Here is an 8,123-nt window from a genome sequence, read left to right as displayed (position 1 = left end):
GAAATCCCCCCCACTCTGGGCAGATGGCCAATCCCTTCTCTCACACTCTCCTCCCCTGGTTTTTAGCGCACACACACACACACACATACACACACACACACACACACCGTCCTTAAAGATTTTTTGAAGTTGCTGTTCTGGGACTCGAACCACACATCAGCCATGTGGAATCCAGCAGCCTCAATCTCCAGGCCATCTGCTGGCCCATATCTATCCTTTAAGATTTAACTAAAATGTCACTTGTTCTATGCGGTCTTTTCCCATCCTCCTTACCTCCCTATCTCTTTTACCTTTGAGCACTTCGTGCTAACACGTATTTGCATCCTTGTCTTTTTTTTTTTGGAGAGGTTTTTGCTATAGGGCGCGTGTGCTCACCAGAAAGACAGAGAGTGAGAAATCACTCCCCAGCGGGGATGGCCACACCACAACCCCTTCTCCATTCTCCTCTCGGGATCTTGGGCACACATGCACACACACCTGGCGTGAGTTTAAGCCACCAGGTCTGGGACTCGAACTGCGGTTGACTACATAGGAGTTCAGCAACATAGCCATCACACTAACTGCTGATCCTTTGCATCCTTGTCAATTCTGCTATCAGAATGTAAATGACTAAGGGTGGAGGGTGTCACGCTTTTCCTCCCATACCTAGCTGCTACTATACTACCTGAAACATACCCCTGTTTAATGATTGCTGGCTGAATTAGATAGACTCAGAGTCAATGGGAGTTTTGTTTTTCTAGCGTCTTATTTACACATGCTTTTCACACGACAATGTAGGAAGGCATGAAATCAAAACTGCACAGGAACACGCTTCTTCATGCAGTAAAAAAATTTCAAAACATTCATTAAAAAGCACTTTTCCATTAAGAGGAAAGAACAGCTCCAAGAGCAGTAACCCCATTCTCACAAGTGCAGTTAGTTAAAACACATTGGCTTTTGTACCATGGATTCGAAAGTCATGAACTCGAAAATCAGTTCCCCTTAGCTTTGTGAGTTCTGAATTACATTTCCTTTCCCATTTGCTTAACATCAATGACACCCAGAACAATGCCAGGAAAGGACTCTGGAGGTGCCCATGATGTTATCAGTAGCTGCAAGGAACCAACCTGCGAGCTTGCACTGGGGCCTCTCCAGAAAAAAGAAAGAACATTTTGCAGGACTAAACTAATGTCTTACTTGTTATTTGAATCAGGCTCTGGAAGACTAGGTGCTGCCTTAAAGAGATCTTTTAAAACCAATACACTTGGTTTGAATTTACACCACCTACGGGAATGCTCTCCCCTCCGAAGTCCACATGTTTCCTCCTTTGGCACTTTGCTCATGCGTGTTTGGAATTTCTCCGTGGGATTGCCTCTATTTGGGTCACTGAGACGTTCTCTTGAGTCTGAAATGGCATGGCCCTGTTGGGTTACTCACCTCCTTTAACCAGGAATCACTGCAAACATCGTGGAACTGACTGTAAAATGAAACCTGCTCTAAAAGGACGACGAGTTCTGACCACTGAGGACATGTGTCCCTGGCACCGACACCTGCAGCAACAGCCACCCCTGGGATAATCACCCCGGGCACCCAGCTGATGCCATTAGAGGAACCATATATTTTAGATATACCAAATTCTGCCATGTTTGTTTAAAAGGCAGGCTTCTCCCCTTCTGTAAAATGCAAGTGACGACGCTATTTGTGAAAGAACAGTGATCTGTAGGGGCTAAATAAAGAGAAAGCAGGTCAGCCAGTGGCATGGTGGTTGGGGCAGCTGGATCCCACATGGCCGACCATGGCTCACATTGTGGGTTTTGCAGCTTGAGGAACATGCCAGGCGCATGTGCGTGCGTGCCCAAAATCCCAAGAGGGGAATGGAGGAGAAAGGACTGTAGCATGACCATTCCACACGGGAGGTGCTTTCTCACTTTCCCATTCTCTGTCTGTCTCTTGCAAGAGAAGAGCACCCCATGGCAAAAAGAGGAGACAGAGAAGGAGGACGAAGAAGAGAATGAAAGGCGTCGTTGCTGAAGAGCAGAGCATTTGTTCACTGCATTCCCATTTACTAAGCACCGACTCAGCAAGTCTTGTTCGAGGGGCTGGGGCTACATGGAAGCACAAGAATCTCGCCCTCTCAAAGAATTAGTAGATGGGTCGGGGAGAGAGACACATAGATGCATTTCCCCACTATCCAGGTGCTTTCAAGGAAGCTGCATGAGGAGCCTGAAGAGCTCAGCCTGAATGGATCTGCCGGGGGCCTTTTTAGAGCAGGAAAACTAGGTAAATCTGAGCCCCAGCTCCCTCTAAGGAAGATCCTCAACCCAGGTGAAGACATCTCAAGGCCAGCTGCGGTGGCACAGCCGTGACGCGAGCCTTGATACTGCAGCCACATGGGAGGGTCCGAGGTTCACATGCTAGGTTTCTCTGTGTTTACTGAGTGTGTTCATTCTCATGATCCTGGCTGGCCGAGGCAGGGAGCAAATCGCAGTGTGAAGAGATCTCTCTCTTCCTCGATCTCTCTCTCTCTCCCTCCACCTCCTCTCTCTCTCACTGTGTACAAAGTATATTAATTCATTTTTAAAAAATGTATCTCGGGCCAGCTGATGGCATGATGCTTAAGGCACTGGACTCCCACAGAGCCAACTGTAGTTCGAGTCCCAGACCTGGTGACTTGTTTTCTCACTTTCCTCTTTCACTCTGTCTCTCTCTGATGAGCACATATACCCTATAACAAATTTAAAAAATAATAATAGGTGCCAGCAGGTGGTATAGTGGTTATGGTGCTGGAGCGGTTTCAGTCCTGGACCCAGGGACTTGAAAATCATGCCAAGCACAGGTGTGTGAATGGAGAGAAGGGATTTGCGGCATGGCCATCCACTTTAGGGGGTGATTTCTCACTTTCCTTCTCACTCTCTCTCTTCCTCTCTGGCAAGCACATACACCCTATGGCCAGAACCTAAAAAAAGAAAAAATTAAAAATAAAATTAAATAAATCTTAAAAGATATCTCAGCACCCCCAAATCTCTATACATATATATATGTGTGTGTGTGTGTGTGTGTGTGTGTGTGTATGTGTATCCACAAATTTTTCTAAAGCCTAAAAGAGCCTGAAACCTGATAATGCATGCAAATAGCTACATAACTTATAAAACATAGGTCATCATTCCATTGCATCAGAGAAACTATAAGACATCTCAAGTTTTTGAAGCAGAGAAATGAAGATAAACAATGCTCACCTCTCCCTGGTATCCACCGCGGCTGGTGAGACTCTTTGCCACCATCTCCCCGTTCCCAGAGCAGGTGCTTCCATTGTAATCTGAGGCAGAAGGGGGTGGAGTGAGCGGCCCTTTCTACCTTCTGATCATCCTACCTAATGGAGTCCTGCCAGTGAAGCCTACCAGGTTTTCAGCCTCTGCCCACCTCCTCTTCCTTCTAAAGTAGCACTCGCTGTCCCAGATTCTAGTCTAGAGGCAATGGCACAAGTAATCCAGGCCCAAATCTACACAATTCCAGACACTTCGGTTAGTCCGGTGGCCATCTTGTCCTTGTTCTGATACCTGGACTTCCGACGTACCCTTTAGGCCTAACCACCAGCTTGTAGTCCATGTAGCAGGTAACGACTCTGGGTACAGGTATTATAGCGCTTATTATTGTTAAATAAGAAAACCAAGGTTTGGACAAACTTAAAATACTGTCCAGAATCACACAGTCAGAAAACGATGGAGCAAGGATTTGAATCCAGGTTTATCTTATTTTGGAGACCCTGCATCTTTATTTTACCTTGCCTCTCAAGAAATTGGGCTGTGATTCCAAAATAAATGAGCTCACCTCCCTGGGCCTGGATTTTCTCACTTGTCAAAGGAAAGGGCTATATTAGTACCCCTGAGATTATTGTTCATACGTTCGTATCTACAAACTACTAGAGGTGGGGCAAAAAAGTGGAGTGAAAAACATTTGAGAAGCTGATTTCAACCAAGATCAGCACAGTTACTTTCTTCAGAACTTTGGAGGACCTTTAAAATAAAGATGTTTCGGGAATCTTTGAGCAGCGATATGGTCTTGCTTTCCCTCATCTACCCGGGGATCGCTGTTATCTCTGGCACGCTAGGTGTTCTTTGGAATCAGTTTGGGAAATGCTATCCTGGGTGAATTATAAGGAGCTTCTGGCTCCTGCATTCAGTGCCTGAATTTGGAAACCTCTAAGACCATACAGCTTTGAAGAGCTCTAGGGATGATAAATCCATAACCTTCCTTTGTAGCCTACACTGAAGACTCAGAGTCTGTTAAGCTAATTCATGGATTTTTTTTATTTTTTAATTTTTTTTGGCCAAAAGGCATGTGTGCTTACCAGAGTCAGAGAGAGAGGAGGAGGAAAAATTACCCCACAGGGAGGTGTGGCTGCATACCCCGTCACTTCTCCTCCACTTCTCCATCCTTTTGGGATTTGGGGCACACACGCACATGCACCCGGTGTGGTTCTTTGAAAGCCACCAAGGCCAAGACTCAAACTATGTCGTCAGTCATGTGGGATCTGATTGCCTTAACTGCTAGGCCGCAGGCTGGCCCTGGAATCATTCATTTCCTAGTTGGCGCCTATGTAGGCTTCCCGACAACTGCCCCTGCAGTGACCAGAGCGAAAGCAAAGCCAGAGCGTGATGCGTGGTTCGTGCAGGCCCTTTTCCTACCTGAGACGACGGTCCCTGGGCTGTATCACTGTTGATTCATGGTCGCGTCTTTCTCGCTAAGCACTTAGCCTGGAGTTCATTTTCACAAACTTAAAGCTGCTATTTGGGGATCTGTTTTTGCAACTCGAAATTGACTTAGCTCGCTGTGGCCTACACTTCACTGCGTCTTTCTAAATGGAGAGCTGCCCATGTATTTGGATGTAGCCTAAGTGCAGAGCCGTTTGGATGGAGGAGGTGGGGCTGAGAGGCCTAGAGAGCTCTCCAGTCCCCTGATTCTATGACTCTTAACTTTTCGTCTTGCTCCTCTTATCTTTCCAGCTCCTTCCAAAAGCCTTGAAAATCTAAAACAAAAACAAAGGAAGAAAGAGAGAAAGAAAGCAAAGAAAGCTTTGGTTTTTGTTTCCTTTTATTGCTAGAAGCTTCCTATTCCCTCTTAAAAACAAACAAACAAAAAAACAAAAAAACAATTGAAGCTGTTAAAACCAGTATGCCTCTAAAGCAAGATGAGAATGCCTGTTTTCATTGCTTTCTTTTGTTTTTCTGTTTTGTTTTGTTTTTGTTTTTGTTTTGTTTTGGAGAGGTTTTCGCTATAGGGCGCATGTGCTTGCCAAACAGAGAGAGACATAGAGACAAAAGGCGAGAAATCCCCCCAGGGGGGTATAGCAAAGCCGCAATCCCTTCTCCTCCATTCTCCTCTCGGGATCTTGGGCATGCACGCACATGCGCCCAGCGTGAGTTTTAAGCCACCGGATCCGGGACGCAAACCACGGTCGACTACGTGGGAGTCCAGCGACATAGCCATTACACTAACTGCTGGTTCCCTGCTTTCTTTTGTTTTTATTGCCAGAGAGTGCCCATGCTGCCAGCGACAGACAGACAGACAGACAGCCCCCACTGCAGAGTGTGGGTCCATCACAATCCTTTTTTCTCATGTCTGCCTCCCATCAAAACTTGAGGCATGCACACACACATGCCTGGCATGCTTCTCAAGTGGTCAGGCCAAGATCTGACCTGAGGTCCACCTTGTGGAATCCGTGTGGAATCCGTTTCCCTAAACATCGAGCCACAGAACCCGCCCTGTTTTCTTTTTTCTTTTCTTTTTATTTTTTTTTTTTTTTGCTTTCTTTCTTTCTTTCTTTATATATTTTTTATTATTATCCATACATTAAATCACTATACATCATTTAGATTGTGAAGAGACGTTACCCAAAAGGCCAGATTCTGTTCATACTTGCCCCCTCCTTTCTACAAAATAATAGACAAGGCACGATCATTTCATCTATTTCCCCAACTGTGAAATGGGACAATAATGTCTCTAACCTTCCTCCTTGAACCTTAGATTGCCCCAAAGATTAATTTGATCCAATAAAAGTAGCTATTGCATTCTAACTACATGAACCCACACCAAAAATCATTGGCTTTCGCTCCTCTGCTTAATTATCCTATGATATATGAGTGCCCTGTCTCCCACTGAACCAAGGGCTCCTTTGAGAAAATTCCAATGTCAGGTCTAGAGCACTCTGTCATAAGAACATAGCAAAGAAATTAGCAAAGACTAGAGGTATCATTTCAGAAGGGCCACAGGATGGGCCAGCTGTGATGGCACAGCAAGGAAGCAGTGCTCAGTGATGCCGAAGCCACCTGAGACCCAGGTACGTGTCCCCAAAGCTCCCTGCACATACTGGACATGTGTGTGAGCTTGGGGTCTGGCTGGCTGAGGCTAGTGGAGAAACACATGTGAAGACACTGTGTGAGCGCTCCTTCCTGTCTCTCTAACAGAAGAATGAAATAAATAGAAAAATGAAACAAAACACAGGATAACCTGAATAAATTCCCATTGAAAGTAGGACAACTTGAGTTTCAAAAGGGACAATTACTCAGGCCCACTGTGGTCAACATAGCAGTAACCAAGTGTCCCACAGGGCCGGGGGCCATGTGGCTAACTGTAGGTAGGGTTCAGATGATCCCCTGGTTGGCTTGGAAACATGCTGGGTGCCTGTGAAGTCCCGGATCCTGAGGGGCTGGAGGGCTGGGGAAAAGGACCACAGCATGACAAGACCCTGTCACGCATCCTTTCTTTCTTTCTTTCTCACGTACACACACACACATGCACACATGTACTTTCTATCATTAAAAAAATGGAAATGATTGAAAATGTGAACATGTTTAAATGTCTCAGTTTATACTAATACATTTTAAATTAAAGTCATAAGTAATATGTTCATTTTCAGGATCGTAGTGATGGTTTCACAAGTGACTGTATTTGCTCAAACTCATGAAGTGAGTTTTAAGTATGTGAAGTTTAGGTCTATTAAACCTCATTAAAACTGTATTGAGCAATCCAATTGATCACCGTTGGATGATACTAATAAAATTGACCCATTATTTTGAAAGAGAAGAAATAGAGGTAAGCTTTTTTCCTTCCAGCTCAATATATACTTTAGAATAACCAAATAGTAGATGAAGAGAAGCTTCTCTTTATAGCAGTATTCCCACTGATAAATAATGAAGGAACCCATAATAAATTAATGATGCTAAGCACAGCTCATCAATAACTGTTATCATCACAAAAAAAGAAAGACATTATCTGACTCCTGATGGAAGAAAACACCACCACCCATGATGTTGTCTTGCCAAAAAAAAAAAAAACCACGTAGACCCCCTTCTGATCAAGCCTACATCTCTAACTACCAATTCATATGAAATACAGAAGCAACTGAAACATATCAAATGATAATCAGAAATAAAAAACGGAGAATGGAAACTCTTCAAGACAAAAGACCTGGTCTCTTCACAAAATAAATTGCAAGAAACAGAGAGAACTTGTTAAGTTCAAAAGGAGCATAAGGGACCAGCAGATGGTGTGGTGGTTAAGGCACTGGATTACCATATGGCTGACCGCTCGTTATCTAAGTCTGGTGGCTTGAAAAACAGGTGCATATGTGTGGGTGCCCAAAATCCCAAGAGGAAAATGGAGGAGAAGGGATTGTGGTGCACCATCCCCTTTGGGGATGATTTCTCACTTTCCCTCTCTCTCACTCCTGGAGGGACACATGCCCAATGACAAAAACTAGGGGGGGGGGAAGGAACATAAAATATATATCAACCTGGGGCCAGCAGGTATGGTGGTTAAGGTGCTGGACTCCCACATGGCCAACCATGGTTCAAACCCTGGACCCAGCAGCTTGAAAATCATGCTAGGTGCATATTTGTGCATGCTCGAAATCCCAGGAGGAAGAGAAGGGATTGCGGAATGGCCATCCCCTTGGAGGATGATTTCTCACTTTCTGTCTATCTCTGCCTCTTTCTAGCAAGTGCACATACCCTCGGTCAAAAACCTAAAAAAAAAAAAAAAAAAAAAAAAGATATATCAACCAATCACAATATGTGATCTTGGTGGGGACCAGCAGTTAGCGTAATGGCTATGTCACTGGACTCCCAAGTAGTCGACCGTGGTTC

General features: G+C 44.8%; 1 long non-coding RNA gene across 1 annotated transcript in view; it reads right to left on the bottom strand.

Annotated features, from left to right (window-relative positions):
• LOC102489513 (uncharacterized) overlaps positions 1-8,123 on the bottom strand; it is a 20,873-nt gene that overhangs the window by 4,839 nt on the left and 7,911 nt on the right. Inside the window, exons 2-3 of the long non-coding RNA XR_335250.1 lie at positions 4,665-5,005; positions 3,216-3,295 (exon numbers count right to left, since the gene is read on the bottom strand). This is a non-coding gene — a long non-coding RNA (uncharacterized LOC102489513). The remainder of the gene's footprint in view (positions 1-3,215; positions 3,296-4,664; positions 5,006-8,123) is intronic.

This window comes from Tupaia chinensis, unplaced genomic scaffold (genome assembly GCF_000334495.1).
Source record: "Tupaia chinensis unplaced genomic scaffold, TupChi_1.0 Scaffold000366_1, whole genome shotgun sequence".
Lineage (NCBI taxonomy): Eukaryota > Metazoa > Chordata > Mammalia > Scandentia > Tupaiidae > Tupaia > Tupaia belangeri.
The sequence above is the reverse complement of the archived record's forward strand: the minus strand, read 5'-3'. Positions and strand labels throughout refer to the sequence as shown.